At 34.7% G+C, this 20,315-nt stretch overlaps 1 long non-coding RNA gene across 2 annotated transcripts; it reads right to left on the reverse strand.

The window, feature by feature from the left end:
* Positions 1 to 861: 861 nt before the first annotated feature.
* On the reverse strand, positions 862 to 17,958 carry LOC147519822 (uncharacterized). 2 transcript variants are annotated; one of them, XR_015212339.1, is made up of 10 exons: positions 17,642 to 17,958; positions 16,010 to 16,219; positions 15,556 to 15,678; positions 14,376 to 14,428; positions 14,261 to 14,293; positions 13,841 to 13,900; positions 5,565 to 5,637; positions 5,396 to 5,489; positions 2,663 to 2,777; positions 862 to 1,435 (listed from the first exon to the last, which is right to left on the reverse strand). It is a non-coding gene; the product is annotated as an uncharacterized LOC147519822 (long non-coding RNA). The 2 variants fall into 2 exon arrangements; XR_015212338.1 differs by having other exon boundaries at positions 14,261 to 14,428.
* Positions 17,959 to 20,315: the final 2,357 nt, after the last annotated feature.

The raw sequence follows: 20,315 nt of genomic DNA on the forward strand, positions 1-20,315 counted from the left end.
TGAATACTTATCCAAATAATGAGAGCGTGAGATGTATCATGCATTCTTCTTCACAGATGTTTCAAACTACATTTCGACTAAAGTTCTTTATCCTGTTGATAACCTTTCACTGTTAACAAAAGTTATTGATGAATAAGACTCCGCATGCCATAATCATTTGTTCTTCATTCTAAATACAATAAATGTAAATAGGTTAGTTACATAAAAGAAAGTTCAGAGAGGGAAGTAGTCATTGAGAGGGAAGGAAAATGCAATGAGATTGATGGTAACGTAGCAAAACTACAACAACTAACAAACCAATAACTCTATAGAGAGGGTTTCTTACCACAACTACAAATGTTTCACATTTAGTTAAATGGAATACAAAACCGCATATAGCTAACCGATACAAAACCGATAGTCCTAGAATGCATTGCAATTCACGTCCTAGAATGATAGTCTTGGTACAAAGTCAACAGATGTCTTACCCAGCAAAACAAAATTGGTACAAAGTCAAAATAATGCCAAAACTGATATATCCTCAATATGTGCATGCTCTATGCTCTTTAACTTCAAATGCAAAGATACCACTGTGAAGAGATAATTTGTTCCCATATATAGCTAACATGAGTATATTGTTTCGCCACACAATACTTAAGATATTTACAAAGAAATTCCTAAAGGTGATTGAGTAAGAATTTGATATTTGAATATTAAGGGTTTCCACAACCTGATCGACTTTTTAAAACCTTGAGAATGATACGTAGTAACTTTCTAAGTATCAATTTATAGGTCAATTCAAGATCAACTTTCTGATGGGTGATGAGCTCAGTCAACATTGACCGCTAAGGCACTAATCTTTAAACCATTTCAATGCTTTAGTAAGTCACTTTCCTAAACTTGTGTATGATTAAACTTTGATGAATACAGAACAAATTGTAACATGACTAAATTGTTTCAAAAATATCAAAACAAACACCTATTGCAACAAAATAAAAATGATCAATATAAGTTTATCTTAAATCCAATATTCAAACAAAATTACAACCATATTAATTTTGTCTGTGTTATAAAAGCTTACTTAGAATTCCAGTTTCCGAAAGAACATATTCTAAAAATGATTTAGTGAAGGTCGGGCATACCAAAATTTACGTTAATATGCCTTCAATATAATCCATTAGCCTATATTCAAGTGTTCAACTTAAGAATTGATTCCAAAAAAAAATAAAAATAATAAAAATCATTCTTTATAATGCAGATTTTGGGTTTAATCTCCCTGGTTGATATATACCCGGCATAAAAACCCCCTCATTACGTACTAACCCATAAAAACCCCTTATTTTTTTAAAATACCCAAACTGACTAAAATACCCCCCACACATAAAACCCTAGATCTCAAATTTATCTTCTCTTTTTCTTCTCGCCGCATCCTCTCTTCTTGTAAATCCTAGATATCCTGCAAAACCAAATTAACATAGAAGATAAGATGACAAAACAACCGAAATTCTTTCTTTCTCACTTTCTCTCATTCTTTCATGTTTTTTCAAATACGAAATTCTTCTTTTCTTTCTCTCAATCAATTTCTCTTGAAATTTGTTGTTCTCCAACTAAACAAATTAGATTTGAGAAACAATATCAAGATTTGGAAATTTTGTTTCTTCCACTCAAAACCGGATCTAAGAATTGTCTATTTTTTCAATTCAAAGATGAAATCTCTTTGAATATTTTGAATATGAAAGTCAAGTTTTTTTCAATTCAAAAATGAAATCTTTTTGAGTTGTTGTTCATTTCAAATAATTTTGTATAAATTATGATCGACCTGTCTTCTCTATGAAAATTTAATTTTTCATAGGTCAAGTTACTATGTAAATTTAAATTTACATAGATCAAGTTACTATGTAAATATAAGTTTTCATAGCTCCAATGACTATGTAAATATAGTTTTACATATATATGATTATGTAAAAATACATTTACATATATTTTGTCAGGTGTCAAAAAAAATTCAATTTCAAAAGTTATTATGTAAATTTAAGCTTTCATAGCTCCAATGACTATATAAATATAGTCTTACATATATATGACTATGTAAAAATACATTTACATATATTATGTCAAGTGTCGGGAGAAATTTTCAATCCCAAAAGTTACTATGTAAATTTAAGTTTTTATCGCTCCAATGACTATGTAAATATAGTTATATATATATATATACATTTACATATCGTCGGAAAATTTTCAATCCCAAAAGGGTTAAAAGGGAAATAAAATAAAATGGGAAATAAAAACATACCATATTTTATCTTTTTTTTGGAAAACAGGGAGGTTATTTAACAAGACCTAAATAATAGAGAGGTTATGTGATATGGGTCGATGGGAGGGAGTTTATACTCAACCGAGTTAGAACCAAGGGGTGAGCCTCATTTCTTGCTTTTATAATGCTGGTACACAAAAGCGTATATAAAAAAAAAAAAAACTTTAGTAATCAACGGAAACTCATATCATAACTTAGCAAAGGAAAACTCCAACCAATCATCAAATTGAGCACGAAAAATAAAATACAGATAAGGGTAATTACAGTAGAGAATTGCATTGCAACTTGGAATTAATACAAATAGATATTTTTATTGTAACCTGCAATATCTAATATAATTAATTTAGATATTTAGGTATATATGCTTACCCGTAGTCAAGTAAGAATACCAAAGCTTAACTGCTAGAAAGTTATTCGCTTGTTGAAGCCTCCATATCTAACTCCTCTAGTCCCCTTCTTAATAACACCTTCATTAGGTACTAACCTGTAAACACCAAGAAGTATAAAGATCTTCACCCCACGTGTATTTTGATGTGGAATCAAATCAATGGCGCCTTCAATCGTAATAGAATCCCCTGTCCTATTTTTTGTCGACTTTAGTAGCAGACTCAACAAAAATACCATATTTAGCCAGAACAATAATCATTTGTCTTGATCAATACTACTTGGGGTCAAAAGTATCATATCAAAAACTATAACCAATTTTCTTTAAAAAATACTTTTGCGTGCATGCATCAAAACCTTCCCAGCCTGCTATTGACAATACCAAATGTCCACTCCACTAATAAATAGCCAACTCTTCATTTGGATGCATGCCTATACAAAGACCAACGGAACCTCAAAGCAAAAGGTATTAAACTCGCTTTTATGACCTCCCATGTATTAGACTCGTTACAACATCAGAGATTTGTTTTGCAATCTAGAAACATATAAATGATCCAAAAAAAGGCAGGGGAAACATCACTACAACAAATAAAGAGTCATCAATGTAATGCATTTAAAACCCAAAATTTACCAGGCTAAGCAATTCGTGATCATTTGCATTTACAATCTTCATTACTGGAATAAAACCTTACTAAGAGAGCATAAATTAGTGGTGTGGTGATAGGGAACACCTCCGCGAGTAGAAATAAGCTCCCATTATGTCCTTTCAGATTAATTGTAGATAGTAGGTTTCTTGACTGCAAGATATGCACACAAAAATCTAAGCATGAAGAACACTACCTTCCAATGGTAGCTTACAAACTATACTTGTAATATGGTGTCTTAGGTCAAAGGCGTGTAAAATACTGATTTTGGTATTCGTCAATGATTCCTCTAGCAAAAGCAACATATTGTTTTAGCAAATCTATTTAGTTGAGACTATGGTTTTTAAACTACTATAATTTGTAGTGTTCATTAATAAAATGACCAAAAAGTGGATTGTCTCGATAGATTATCAAGAAATAAACAAACTCTATCTTACCTATTTTATAACAATAAAATTTAGCAATATTTCTTAGCTTAAGGAAACAAAAAACTCTAACATAACAATAAGAGAAATGTTTAATTATAAAGGACCAAGTTAATATGTAACTTACGACTTAAAGGATCACCTCAAGGAAAGCTAACCTTCTATAATTAAGTACAAAAATGGTTCCTCCAAATAAGAGCCCACAATACAATCAATGACCTATTCAAATATATAGAAATCAAGACAACCAAAACCCGTTTCCATGTATGAGTAGCACTGTCAAATCTAATCTATCAGTTTCATTATTTACATATCAAAAAGGTATCATTTATCAAAGAGTCTAGGACAACAAATGATATACTACCATGTGTGAGTGATAATTGCCCTATTACATAGATATGCACCACACAGTATTCCCCTGAATTTGAGAACACTAATAGATGGATATGCAACATGGTATCTTTTCCCACAGAACATAATGCCTAAAAGGGAAAACAGCAAATAACTATTGAACACATGCCTAAAAGAAGAAATAAGCATAGTGTTACACTTTCAGTTTCAACTTAGCATAGTGCCAATTAAGATGAAACCAAATAACCTTTATAAAGTAAAACCAATCCGTCGAAAGGGATTACAACACTAAGCCACACAACTTGATCAGGCTTAGATTGAAAGATCTTACTATCCATTGCAAAGGAATTCCCCTACCAAGGCAGAAAGCAAAATAATTCTTAATCTAAGATTAACAAATGAAAGATAAGAAGAATAGTAAAGAGAATAAAATAAGTGACCGTTGAAGAAATCAACATATAATTCCAAGTGATTATACTACACATGATTTTGGTTACACATGATTTAGGTAAGCTCCAATAATAAAAATTGTAAATAGTGAAACATAAAAACACAAAACTAATAAGAGTTTCACTTGGATCTGACATACATTCTCAACAACTATTAAAATGGGTGTCATCCAATGACAATGCGATTGCATGTAAAACTTAATATCAAAAAGAAGGAATCAATTGTACAAAAAAAAAACTTAGTCTTGATTTGTCATACATTTCCATTTAAAGTGGCTTTTACTAAGTTACCAACTTTCAATTTTTTGCCTATACCTGACAGTCACTGAAATTAACAAAGGTACACAAATACCCTGGCGCAAACTAAAATTACATGCACTATAAGCCATTAGTGGTTCTAGCATTGGATATTCAATTTTGAAACTGAAAAATAATACAAAGCTTTTTCCATCACCCGAGTTAAGCTTAAATAAGCACAACAATACCAACGACCAACAAAACTAATAGTGATGTTGTTTTTCCTTTTATTTTTGCTCTTCTTGCACCAACATAAATAATCCAACGAACAACTGAGTCCTTAGCATCAATCACTTGGATTGGTCAGTAAATTTCTCCACCATTCACATACTTATTTTTATCATGTTGTCAATAACTCAATTCAACAAATTCAAAAAAAAAAAAGAACCCCCATATATCAAAAAATAAATAAAATTATTAAAACAAAACAGATAAGAAGACAATGAACATTTCGTGTAAAAAAAGCTTATCAACCATGAAGAGATAAGAAGACAATGAAGACATCTTACTTGATAGAATAGGAAGACATGATAGGTTGATAGGCATGAATACCTGGTGATGAAGAAGAGGTTGAGCTTCCCAGAAAAATCAGACCAAGAAAACACACCTCTTGAACGAATTGATAACTATATAATAATCCTTTTTTCTACAAAAACCAAAATAAAAAATCACTAAAACAACACAAAAAATGAAAACCAAGATTCTTTGGGTAAGAACTCACCCAAATACACTAACAATCTTGTTAGGGAGATTGTTGTATGTAGAATTGTTGAAACTGTACCATCAATGGCTGCCTACATATCCAAATCACTTTCTTGAATCTTGAACGTAGTTCTTTTGTTGAAATGATTATTGGGTATTTATAGGAAAATTAATATGTTAAGCTTCTTATTGCCTAAGATATCATTTCCTTATTTGATGAGATATTTCCCTCTTTGTACAAAAATCTTTCCAAAAGCTTTATATGAAAAAAAAATCCCTGGACATATCTTCAGACCTGCTATATATAACTTGGGTGCTACATTAGTGGGTAGTGCCATTGCTCCACTAGTGGGCACGCCATAATGCAACACTAGTAGGCAAGCGGGAATGCCACAGTAGCAGACAAGCAAGTACGCCACATTAGTGAGTGGCTTTTATAGTGTACCCAATGATGGTTGTTTGTAGGGGTATGAGTACACTGGTACATACACCGCCTCCTTTTCATCTGATGGAATTTGTTCCTTGCGGCGAAGAATAAAACATAATATTACTGCAAAAGAATGAAACAGTGTGATTAAAATATATGTGATGCCATCTGAATAACTTAGTTAAGGTTAACTTAACTTAGTACGTTTTGTAATTTTGAGATCGACTTAACTAGCGGGTAGCTTGGATCAAGTAAACTTAGTGACTTTGACCGTGTGCAGTTAACTAAATCAGTTAATGCTAATTTAGTAAGGAGAACCCATAGTTTGCCACTGCTTACTTGATGATTTTTTTGTTTGTGCATGGAGAAAGGTGCTGCAAATGCAAACTCCATTACTTGGTGATGCGTGGAGTAAGGTGTGGCAAACACAAACTCCATGACTTTTTTGTGCATGGAGAGAGGTGTTGAAAACGCAAACTCCACAACTTTTTTTTTAGGTGCATAGAGAGAGGTATTGAAAACACAAACTCCATAACTTTTTGGTACATGGAGAGAGATGTTGAAAACGAAAACTCCACGACTTTTTGGTGCATGGAGAGAGGTGTTGAAAATGCAAACTCCATGACCTTTTGGTGCATGGAGAGAGGTGTTGAAAACGTAAACTCCACAACTTTTTGGTGCATGGAGAGAGGTGTTGAAAACACAAACCCCACGGCTTTTTGGTGCATGGAGAGAGGTGTTGAAAACGCAAACTCCATGGCTTTTTGGTACATGAAGAGAGGTGTTGAAAACACAAACTCCATAACTTTTTGGTGCGTGGAGAGAGGTGTTGAAAAGGCAAACTCCACGACTTTTTGGTGTATGGTAACAGGTGTTGAAAATGCAAAGTCCATGACTTTTTGGTGCATGGAAAAAGGTGTTGAAAATGGAAACTCCACGACTTTTTGGTGCATGGAGAGAGGTGTTGAGAAAGCAAACTCCACGACTTTTTGGTGCATGGAGAGAGGTGTTGAAAACGCAAACTCCACGGTTTTTTGGTGCATGGAGAGAGGTGTTGAAAATGCAAACTCCATGACTTGGTGATGCACATAATAAGTTATTGTAAATGCAAACTCTGTGACTTTTTGGTGTATAGAGAGAGATGTTGAAAATGCAAACTCCATGACTTCTAAATTTGTATATGTTTTGTATAGTTTAGCTTTCATATCAACTGTTTATCTTTAAGAATGGTAACTGGGCAATCGATATATATTATTTTTTACTAACTAACTAACTGAATGAAAATAAAGAAATGTGGAATAATGCATTTTATTGATGATTGATAATCTGGAAAACAAAAGAAGATTACTTCAAGGACCAGTTCTAAGGAACGAACTGTCCACCCAAACTAGTAATTGTCTAGCTTGATAAAAACACATCCTAATCTAGAGCCGGCTTTGTTATGTGAGCTGTCTATGTAAACCATCTATGAATCGGGTGATAGGGCCATAAGATTTGTTGGGGCTTTCTCGCCCCCAACTGCTAGCGCTTCACTAGAGATGTCGTTGTCTTGGTTGATTTCAGGGCCAAAATCGTCAATTGGAAAATTTGTTATTAAGGATGCAAGGGTGTGACCCTTTTCTAGAATGCGAGGTTCAAAGACAATATTGTAAGCGTGTAAATAGATGTCCCATTCAGCCAGTCTACTTGATTCCTGAGCACTGTGAAAAACTTTGTGAAGTAGGTATTCAGTGTATACCTTAACTAATCTTCCTTGGAAGTATGGCTTGAGGCGTCTGGCAACATGAACCAATGCTAGAGCGATTTTTTCAACTCTCGCATATCTAGTTTCCGCCCTCGTTAGGGTCTTACTAATGAAGAAAATTGAACGACCGTCTTCTCCATCGATGAACAGTACACTGACTGCAGTGTCTGTAGCGGCCAAGTAAACTCCGACAGGTTGCCTTGTGGCTGGGCTGGCCAAAATTGGTGGCGAGACTAAGTATTTCTTGATGGATTGGAAAGAATTTTCACAGTCATCATTCCACCCTGATGAGTCCTTTAAAGTCTGAAAGAAAGGACGACATCTGTTTGAGTACTTAGAGATGAAGTGGTTGAAAGCTGCTAAGCATCCTATGAGCTGCTGAATCTCCTTTTTTGTTTTTGGAGATGGCATGGCTTGAATGGATCAGATCTGCTTTGGGTTAGCTCCAATGCCTTGGCGAGTCATCAAATACCCCAAAAATTTGCCAAAGATTAGCCCAAAAGCGCATTTTGAAAGATTGAGCCGCATGTTGAATTCTTCAATTCTGTCAAAAACTAATTGGAAGTCAGAGATGTGATTTCTCTTATGCTTGGATTTTACAACCATGTCGTCAATGTACGCCTCCATTATTTTACCTAACATATCTCCGAATATGGTGTTAATCATCCTCTAATAAATGGCACTTGTGTTTTTTAAACCAAAAGGCATGACTTGGTAACAGAAAATTCCCTGATCAGTTATGAATACAGTCGTTTCTTGGTCTTTAATAGATAGCGGAATCTGGTGGTATCCTGAAGAAGCATCCATAAATGATAATCACGGGTGGCCAGATGTGGCGTCTACCAATTTTGATATTCGTGGAAGAGTGTAGGGATGAATTGGGTAAGCTTTGTTAAGGTTTGTGAAATCGATGCACACTCTCATTTTACCATCTTTCTTAGGTACTACCACTACATTAGACAACCATGCAGGATATGAAACTGGCTGAATAAACTTGACTGAGAGTAAACGATTGATCTCTTCTTTGGCCTTGAGTTTTCTATCCAGTTAAATATGCCTAGGTTTCTACCGCACTGGCTTGATTGTAGGATCAATATCAAGCGTGTGGCATGCAATATATGGGCTAATTACAGGCATCTATTCCACTGACCAAGCAAATATCGTCTTGTTTTTTCTGAGGAGTGCAATCATCTCCGCTTGTTTATTTTCTAACAGTTTCGCCGATATGAAAGTTGTTTCGCCCTTGAATTCCCAATTTGCACTTCTAAGAGGCGGTCTATAGTCGGCGGCCTTTCATTTCGTGAACTAACATTACAAATATTGTGTGGTATTGATTCTGACTTAGACACCTCCTGCGAATTGCTGAGAACTGTATTCCCTCGCATATCATACTGACGATACTCCTCCAAGACTTTTTTATGGCAGTTGTGGGAAGCTATCTGGTCGCCCCATACTTTACAAATTTTTTCGAGGGATGGGAACTTGATCGCCTCGATAAAAGTAGAGACATCTTGTCCCCATACTGTGGAGCCAATCCCTTCCTAAGATTGCATTATAAAGGGATTTGTAATTTGTCAGAATTAATTCAATGTCTGCCATCTTGTCCATGAGTGTGACTGGTAAAGAAACTCAACCCACTGGGGTTGTTGTTGTTCCATCGAAACCGACTATTGGATTATTTTCCGCAACCACCAAATTCTCTAAAAGATGCATGTTCTTGTAGCAACCTGCAAAAATGACGCTGACAGAACTCCCAGTGTTTATCATTATGCGCTGAACTCGCCATAATCCAATGAAAACAGAGATGGCGATCGTATCATAATGAGGATGATGGACACCAATTAGGTCTTTATCACTAAAACATAAGGGACTTTGTTCGGTAGTTTCTGAACGAATTCCTAATACAAAATCAATGTTATTTACGTAATAAAATTCACGCAAGAAACCAAACTTGGCTCGTTGCTCATACTTCTGCCTTTTTCGTTAAATGTCATTGATTTTGGCGTGACCAGCTAGTATGACATTGTAGCCCGTCATTGCTAAATTTTGCTTCACAGTCTTTGAAAGTAAGAACTCGTTTAACTATCCATTTTTCAACTAACTTCTGTATCTTTCCCATGAGGGATTTGCAATCCTCAATTTCATGACCGAAATCATTATAAAATGACACCAAAGATTTTTGTCACTTCTAGACTTGGTGTTTTCAAGTAAGGGCATTGGAGGAAAAAGTAAGTTGCATTCTTTAATCTTCTCATATATCGTTGCATATTTGGCTTTTAATGGAGTGAGCTTCATTTCTTCGCGAACCGTGTTCGACATTTTGTAATCTGATTTTTGTTGTTGTCCTTCCGCAGTGTTTTGCATCTGTTTGGCTTTACCATCACTTGAATCTTTACTCCGAAAATAATCTTTGTCTCTTGAGGCTTTTGCTCTAACATCTTCTTCGATGTTAATAAACTGTTGTGCTTGTGTAAACAAATTGGACTTGGATTGCGGGGGGTCCCGTATAAGAGAATTGTAAATTCCATTTTTATCGAAATGGACCCCTTCCTTGAATGCATGAATGATCATTACGTTAGGGACGTCAGTAACCTCTGCTTGCACTTAGTGGAAATGAATTACGAACTTTGCCAGAGTTTCGTCCTTTTGTTGCTTGGTATTTAGCAAGATGTTGACATCCTTAGGACGTGTCCAATTATGCTTGAACCGATCTGTGAATTGACTTGCTAATGCTGGGAGTGATGTGATAGAACGAGCTGGCAGGCCGGAGAGCCAACGGAGAGCTTCTCTTTTTAATGTAGACGGAAAAAGTTTTCATAAGAGGGGTCCATCCCCACACCATAGAATTAGTCTGCTTTTAAATTCCATGATATGATCGTTCGGGTTACCTCCTGCTTCATCAAACTTAGGAAGGTCTGGTTGTTTGAAGCCATCTTGATGTTTTGCATTTTGTATGATCAGAGAAAATCGCCCAATGACATCTTCATTCACTGCAAGGTCTTTCCATCGAGTTTCAACCACACCTGCATTGCTCATTGTTTTCTTTATGATGTCTTTGATTTGTTGCTCCGTAAATGCTGCTCCTATAGCTTCTTGACTTTTGATTTGAGAAGTAACTTTCCTATGCTGCATCTCACGGTGTTGCTGCCCCTAGTTGTTGCTTAATTCTAGAGTTTGATGGTTCGTTTAGCTGCGGGACCTGTGCCAATAATATGGGCTATGTTGGCGAACTGGGGAGTAGTTTCTTTGGTGTGGTCGCGCTCTGGGCTGACCTGCGTTGAACCTTCTGTACTGGTTTGCTACATTCAAACCATGTCTAAGGTCATGTTGCAATTCGGCTCTAAGATCATGATCTTGGCGTCTAGCACTGCCTCTTATGGTGGTTGTTGTCCACCTTTCTGACGTGCTACGATCACGTTCAATGAACCTGGCATGTTGTTGGTATTTTGAGATCTTGATCGCCTTCTTGAATGGGAAGGATGTCTTATTAACCTCAAGTGATTTTGACAATGTTCGGGGATGGATTCCAATGGATGGGATTTGCCGTTATTATCTTGTATTCGGTTGAATACACTCTGGTTTTCACCATATCTGGGGGTTCTTGCTAGTGTGTAAGATGAAGCATCAACGTCATCCCTTTGTACTTGCTTCCCTTTGTCCAGTTGCTTTTGCAAGTTTTTTTTGCATTCCTTCTCTCTTATGAACTTTTGACGCATCATTTCTAGCGTAACGTAATCATCATTTTCGCCATATTTTCTAGATCTACTTTGTTTGCATTTGTAGCATCTAGATCTTGAAGGTGAGTAACTGAAACCTGAGGTGGCAGACATCTAGATCTGGGTTGTCATGGCACTTGTTGTTGTGAAGGCTGATTTTGCAAATCTGTTGCAGCGGGTTGATCTATCACTTCCTGATCTATTAGAACTTCTAGATTTTTTGTTGTTGTTGTTGTTGTTGTTGTGTTCTTGCATTCTTGTTCACTTGGGACCTTGTAGTTTTTGCCATTAATGGTGCTTGGAAGAAAGAACGTGGAAGAAGGTTCGTTGGTAAAACCACAAACGCCGCCAATTATGTTTGGGTAAGAACTCACCCAGACACACTAACGATCTTGTTAGGGAGATTGTTGTATGTAGAATTGATTGAGACTGTACCATCAATGGCTGCTTACGTATCTAAATCACTTTCTGGAATCAAGTCTCTTCTTGAACATAGTTCTTTGTTGAAATGATTGTTGGGTATTTATAGGAAAATGAATATGTTAAGTTTCTTTTTGCCTAAGATATCATTTCCTTATTTGATGAGATATTTCCCTCTTTGTACAAAAATCTTTCCAAAAGCTTTATATGGAAAAAATCCCTTGACATATCTTCGGACCTGCTATATATAACTTGGGTGCTACATTAGTGGGTAGTGTCATTGCTCCACTAGTGGGCACGCCAGAATGCAACACTAGTAAGCAAGCGGGAATGCCACAGTAGTGGGCAAGCAAGTACGCCACATTAGTGAGCGGCTCTTATAGTAGTACCCAATGATGGTTGTTCGTAGGTGTACGAGTACACTGGTACATACAATGATGAGATATCATCAATTACAGTCATCATATCATTACAAACTCTCAAATCAAGGTTGCCAATAGTCCAAACTATTTTCGAATACAATGAGATTTCACACCTGGCGAATCTTTCCTCTTATTAGTTCTTAAAATTGTGATCAAGAGAGAAGATAGATGATGTTAGTTGAAACTCAGAATTGAAGTAAATCAAGTGAAGGAGATTAAAAAAATACATACCCGTAAATATTCGACATAAAGTGAAAGAGATTGGCTTGAGAATGGAGACCGATGGATTGAAAAGAATGGCTTTGTTGTTTGGTTTTTGGTTGGCAAATGGAGGCTTCGTGGGTTTTGGTTGTAGAGCATGCCAAAGAGAAGAAATATGGGTTTAGTTTTTTTTTTTTTTGTGCCCATAAGATTTGGTAGGTTTAGGTACTAAGACTTCATTTCTAAATGAAATCTATTTCTAAAAGAATGCAATGTACAAATGAATGTCCTGCATAAACACTCGGTCAAATTATATAAAGAAGCAATTGATGGTATGATTATGCAAAAAAATCCACAAACACTATTATTGCAATATATGAGCATTTGAAATATATATTAGAATATCAAACAAATCAAAATGGCCAAAATTTATCAGTTTGACAAAATTCCAAGCAATTTTATTTCAATTCCATGTTCAACCCAGTAGAACGGAAATAAAATTACTTAATGAAGTAAAATATGTATGAAATTATAAATTGAAACATATCTACGCAATTAAGGTGGGTGAGCAAATTCAGAATCATGCTGTGACGATGGTTATATTACCTACATACGGTGTGTATCTAAAATGAGATATTCCATAGTTCCATTTGATAAGTGCTCATGCATAACGGAAAGCCAAAGAAATTGAGCAAATATAACAATGAAAGAGGAAGCAATTAAGAGAAGAAGGAAGAGTAGAACCCTTGAGAAGTGAGAACATTTTTTAAGCAACCCACTAATGAATCAAGTAGGAGCGCATCATAAAAAGCAGCTAATGCTTCAATTCTAAAAGAAGAAATCAGTTCATCAGTTAAAATTGATATATTGGATATGGCTACAAGTGACTTAAGTGAATCCACTACCTATTCACACAACTACTTAAAGCAACATACTTAATACACAATGTCCCCCTAATAACAACACTTGAAAGCGTTATCCAACATATTTGCATCTTGGGAATAATATAATCAGCGACCAAACATTGACACGCTCTATATAGAATAAAAAGTAGGCAAATAACAAAAGTAAGAACCAAAAAGAGGGCTCAAAGTGAATGAAACAAATTGTTTTAATACAAAATTTATCTATTTCACTCAGACATAACATACCTTAGGAATTGATTTAAAATGTTTGTTACATGATTTTGAATTAGCTCAACATTGGAATGCATTTTAATTTAATAAGTATATGTGAGACGTTAAGTAATGCACTTATAAACACACTATGCATAGGCGCATAACATATAGTTAAAATGTCACATATTAGTTATCATGCAACCAAATTACTTGAAAAGCATGTGCAAACAACAAATGAGATGTGTACCTTACTGAGTAATGTTTTTAGGAAGCTACTACTCCACATTCCACAATTAGACTCCTGCCCCTGTAACAAAGATTTCAAAGAGAACAATACAAATTTAGACCTATGATATATATACACCCGAAAAGAAAATTCAAACACCATTTGAATTAAGCATTACTACATTATTTTTTTTTTTTCCGTAGACATGCAGCTCGATATCTCATTTACAATAGAATTACGAAGTGTGTCAAGCAAGTGACAGAGTTCATAACCCACGTATAAATGTCAATTTCTTTTAATTTGGATCCTATGAATCAAGCATTGAGAAGAATTGGTGATGGTGAGCAAATTATGAAACAACATCATTAGAAACATGAGTGCACCATTGTTGTGTACAACAAAGAAAACATGGCTCATTGGCAAATCAAGACTTGTCTCTACCTGATCAATCATCAATCGACTGCATTAGGAACTCTGTTTATCCATTCAAAAAAAAAACTCAGCTTATCCATTCACGCCAAAATTACAGTAGGAGTGGAGTAAAGCAATTACATACTCTACACAATTACACATTGCGACCATCCACATCCCCAATGCTTTTTGGCTTATCTGCACATGAAAGAAAATATACTTAAGACAAATTAAATAATTACAAACTACACAAAGAAGAAAAGTTGGGAGAACTGAGATTCTAACATACTGAATCTACCATCCTGGATAGAAAAAGATATAAGGTTGATGAGAAATATAATTTGTATCAGTAATTTTTTTTGTTTTCTGGAGAACATGTTATTAGGATTTAATAATTGCAGATAAAAAAATTTGTTGCAAATAAAGATCTTCATGCAACTGTTTATGAAAGAAAAAGTACATCTAAAAGACTTGTATCAACTTATCTCTAAGGATTTAGTTAGTAAAAGAAGATATATAACCTAGTACAATTTCAATAGATGTAAATCCGTCCATGTAATCTAGTTTTTTGTGTTGGTGACTAATAATCACTATAGATAATAAAATACTAAACACAATTATTGGCTATAATGAGATGCACTTTGGGAGATGTGCATGTTTGGAACCTTAAACAGGCTTACATCTTTTTCAAGTTGACGCCGTACGGTATTGTCAGTATACCTATATATTACTTTATTATATAAAGAGATGGACTCTGGGGCACTTCTACCAGAGTGCATGTTTGAAAACTTAAAAAGGCTTACCTCTTTTTCATGTGAACACCGTACTGTCAGTATAATTACAGTACGTTAGATGATATACTCTCAGGGAAATCTATAGCTATTTATCAATGAGATAGCATTCCAATGTCACCACACTTAAGGCATAAGATATTACACCTTAATTAAGTTATGACAAATGGTGTGGCGTAAAACAGTCATTATTAGCTACTGTATAACAAACCCCTGCATCTAAATATAGAAAGAAAAAAAAATATTATACACTTGGAAATCCTGTTAGAATTGAATTTAATTCCTATTGAAAGCGTTATCTCAAATATCTATATCAGTTTTTTATTTTTTTTTTTTTTTTGCTTATATCCAAGGCTCATTTAAATGGTATACCAACCTATCAAATCTTTTGAACTGAAGGAGCATGTGATACGTTGAGTGAGCAATTAAATAAGAATGGCCATGTTATAGAATTAGAGAAGAGAAGAGAAGTACAACTTTCATCCCAATTGAGATGCAATAATATCTAAGAACCCAAATTATATTATGAATTACCATGTTAAATCTCTTTATGTTCAAGCGCAGCGGAATCCAACCAAGAAATTGACAAAATCAGATAAATATTCTCATTTAATGGGCTAGAGGATTGAGCATTTGTGCAACAGTACTCTAAAGTGTCTGCAAAAAAAAGGTCAGCATTAAACCTCACAAAAACATGGCCTGTATGGGTGACACTTGAAAGTGAACCACATCAATTAATATAAAATGTAGTGTAAAAAACCTTAACTATTAAAAAAGAGGAATCAACAAAGAACAACTGCAGTTACAAAGTTGTTCCTACTTCCTAATTCTTACTTAAGCACTACTAACAGTGACATTAGTCCATTTCAATTTTTTTTTAAAAACGATGTATTCTTATCAAATTAGATATTTAAACCAAAGAAAGAACCAAACATAGCACTTTAAAAACAAAATACCATAAACCACAAAAGGGGAGTGAAGTGGTTACCAAAGTTCGCCTAACGACACAAAGACCAAGTGGGTTCATGCTTCTTATTGATACCATTCTTTCTTTCTTTTTTTGATTGGCAAGCCTGTTTTTAAATGAGATTAGTAACTCTTTGATGCTGGCAGAGTTCGAGCCCCAGACCTCTGATATTATCACCCAAAGTTTTACCGACTTTGCTAGTCGGCACCTGCTATTGATACCATTCTTGACCTGCTCAATAATATAAATCTCCACATCATAACAAATCAATTTATTGTTATTATTAACATTTTGCTTTCTAACTTGAGATTCATACTCTTAAGGAAGTTATGGACTAAAATATTCATTTTGTTCTTTCCCTTCAAAAATAAACACCTCAACTTTGCCCACCAATTACAACCTTATCTTTTGAGAAAATCTCAAACACTTGAGAGTCAATTACAGTAAAAGTTGTCCTCACTCAATCTTGAAGAAACAATTGGTCACAATCTTGAGTACTTATTGCAGCCACTTCCCATTATCATGGGAACATGAAGAATCACCAATCCGAAGTAGACCCAGGGCAGCAATACTTTTTTTTTTGCTAACAGGGTGTCTTGGACAGCTTACGCACCTCGATTAATCTCGAGGCCCTGGTTGGAAATTCGACCTCACTAGTGGCCTTGAGGGGAATCGAACTAGTGACCATTGGGGAGCAAACCCAAGGCCGAACCAGTAAATACTGATGAATAACATTACACAATATTTAATCGTTAATACTGGATAACTTTAAACAATACTCACTCCGCTCTTTGGCTCGCTTTTTGTTGTTACTTTTACTATTAAGGGCGGGCTATTACGTATAATCCCTAAAAGTTGCGGCTCAATGAAACAGAAGACTAAAGCTTCTTGTTGTTAGTCATAGAGTTTTATTCCACGACAACAAAATTGAAATCAATCGAAAGATATACATTAATATTAAAAGGTCGTATCTTACCTGAGGAGAGCTTTTAAAAAATTGTGAAAACGTAGGATGCAACTTGGAATGAGCCCTTTTACTCCTAATGAGTACTCATGTATTTTGAATGTTGAATTGGGTCCTAAAGGGGTCCTTGCAACTATGACGGGGTCTTAGTTTTTTTACGACATTAAAAAAATGTATGACTACCCATAATAGGCCCTGCAACATCCAAACATTCATTGAGACTATTCTATTTCCTAACCTGTAATAATGAATCAAATAGATACGCAGGAATACAAGAAGTTATCAAATGACATATATACATAGGTGCAAAAGAGAGTGAAGTGAAAATCGTACTGAGAAATTGAAAGAAAAAATAGTGGTGAATTCACTCAGTCAACATTTTCGTTACTACCATCAGTGGTTGAAAAGAAATCAAGAATTGAGGTCTGATCATCGATAGTTCAAGCATAGGCTCAGAATATTTTCCATGTCAAAAACAATTGCATAATTTAATCCAAGATTCTAACACATACACAGTCTTTACACACACATACCAAGTAACATAGAGGATAGGGGGAAAAAATCTAGCTCTGAAATCTGAAGATAATCCTTGAAAATCAACAAAAAACACAACAACGTAATGTGTGGAAAAAAAAATGTTAAGGAAAGGAAAACATATAGGAATTGAAGAGTTCAAAATTCATATGTACCTTTGGACTTCGGAGATGAAGAACTTCGAAGTTTCTTGCTTCTCTATTGTGTCTAGAATAACGTAAGAAGGAGAGTTGAGAGACGAAAATGAAAAATAAATTGGATGGTTAGGGTTTTGATGGGAGAGGTGGCTGTGGAATTAAAATATGTTCAGCCCTTTCTTTGATATAAGGAGATTTTTGGATTGGAGAAAAAAAATGAGAAATAGGCGTGAATTGGTTTATTGTTTTTTATTTATTAATTTTTATTTTTTGGAAATTTGATGAAGGTTTGGGGTTTTTGGGTTTGAGAGAAACCGAAAGTCTCAACAGAGTTGCTTTTGGCGCACCAAAAAAAAAAAAAAAAAAAAAAAAAAAAAAAAACGTCGTGTTATTGCGTCTTGTTTTCCTGTTTTGGGTTTTAAGGGAGGTGATAATAATTTGAGAATAGACGAAGGAGAATTAAACAAATGCAGAGAAGTGTTTCTAATTATTACCACCTCTTTTTTTTAGGAGTCTCTAATCTCTAATATTGCTATGTTTGGAAAATAGGTGATAGGGTGAAGAGAGAAAATATGTACCAGTTTTTATATATATATAGATAGATATATAGATAGATAGATATAGATTGCTGGTCTATGGGGCAAGTGATAATTGGGTAATTTTTTCTTTTTGAAAAGACAAGACCCCGCCACTCTTTTTATATATACTAGTAAATGGGCACGTTCGTTGCACGTGCTATAAAAGAAAATTTGTTGTGGAGAAAATCAAAGTAATGAAAGCATGTAAATTAGAATAGTAAATTAAAAAGTTCAATAAGAAAAAAAACATTTCAATACGCTAGTTGTATTCTTTGTTCGATTCGTTTTTTGATGCTCTGCCATGTTGCGATTAAATATATTCGAAGAGGTAATTTAGTCAATATATAATTATTAGTTTATATGCCACAAACTAATTTACCAAAAAAATAGGCATTATGTTAATGAAGTTAACCTTTGCGTTGCTAGTTGTGTAATTATCTTGTCGAACATTTATATGTGATTGAGGAACATTGTTGGATTCATATGAGTGTACCCCAAATGGTTTAAGAGAATTAAAAAAAATTTGACCCAAATGATAGTCTCGTGGAACATTTTCGTTAAGAGAAGTGTTGCCAAATATTAGCTCTTTCCCTAACATTACCATTTACAAAGTGAAAGAAAGGGATCAATGTTCTCGTAAGAAGAGAGTATGGCTTGACGTTGTAGCCATCTTCCTTCCAACTACCAAGGCATGACATACCTACAAAAGCTTGAACTGCTAGCTACTTGTGAATCAGGTTCAAGGCATACATATACCCAGTTCATTTATATTAGCAGCTTTCTCAATGTACACCAGGAACTATAGTCATGCAGTCAGTTCTGGAATAAGTCATTGAGTCCTGGTTCTCCAAATTAAGCATGCTCTGGCCAGGATTTGATGGTCAGTTGGAAAGTCCTATGGTACTAACATAGTTGCAGTTCGGGGGTTATGTCTGTTGGTTTGGCTTGGATGAAAAACTACCTAAATTGGACTTTTCATAGGACGGACTCTATGCAAATGTAACTTATCTAAGTCCTGACTGGTTTGCACACTTTAATATCACTTGATTGCAGATTATTTAGGAAGGCTTCTAACCTAACCTTATCCCTCACTGAGAATTTTAGACATCAGGGAAAGAGGCGCAGCTTACCTGTTAGGCTGTTTTATAGAACAACTATTTACGGAAATGATGTTGCATCACTGTTGGTCTGTTGCATGGCAAACCAAATCTAATAACCATTATTAACATAACTGTTGCATGACAAATCAAAGAGTATATATTCGCAATCTACCACGGCATCCGTTGCCTGCCAAATAACAATTTAATTAAGCTAATCCAGGACTGGAAAAAGGACTTGTGGACAGTATATGGTTAATTGCTTTTGAGTAAATTTCACCTGATAAATGGACGGGTAACAATGAGACACATTCTCTATTTGTCACTGAAACTAACCTAAGGCACAAATTTCAAACCATCTTATTTGGTTTCTCTACGTCCAAATTCTCTATCTTATTTACCATGTCATATATTCGGCCTAAATTCTACGTTCTTAAACAGAGAGGTAGGTTTGAGTAGGACACAAAGTAGAAGACATAAAATAATTAATTAAGATGAATTGCTAACTCCACGGGATTTGATTTAAAATATAGCACGACATAACTCATATGTGAATCAGTAGCTACAAAATGAATGCACTAATGTACACTCGACCAAGCATTATGAGTTGTCAATATAAGAAGAATGCACTATAACAATCCCAATTTGAAAAAAAAATAGATGAAACAAATTTGAAAAAATATGTAAAATGAACTTAAATACTGCTCTAACATTTCTTCCAACAAAAAATATCCAAAACCAAATATAGTCATAAAGTTAGAGTCTAAAATGAGTTGCTTCCATCACCATAATTAGTAATAAACAATTCACCATAGTGAAAAAGGACTGAAAAATACATACTTCTAGGGCCCTCAATACTTGAGAACTAATTCAAGTCCGTTCTTAGAGATTGATAAATGCAAATTTATGCATACCTATTTAATGTCTTTCACTATAGTACTATGAAAAAAAAAAACGATGAAACAATGTAGTAATGATAAAATTGTGTCCATTTAAATTTGATATATGCAAAGTGTT

The sequence above is a fragment of the Coptis chinensis genome, chromosome 2, assembly GCF_015680905.1.
Source record: "Coptis chinensis isolate HL-2020 chromosome 2, ASM1568090v1, whole genome shotgun sequence".
NCBI lineage: Eukaryota > Viridiplantae > Streptophyta > Magnoliopsida > Ranunculales > Ranunculaceae > Coptis > Coptis chinensis.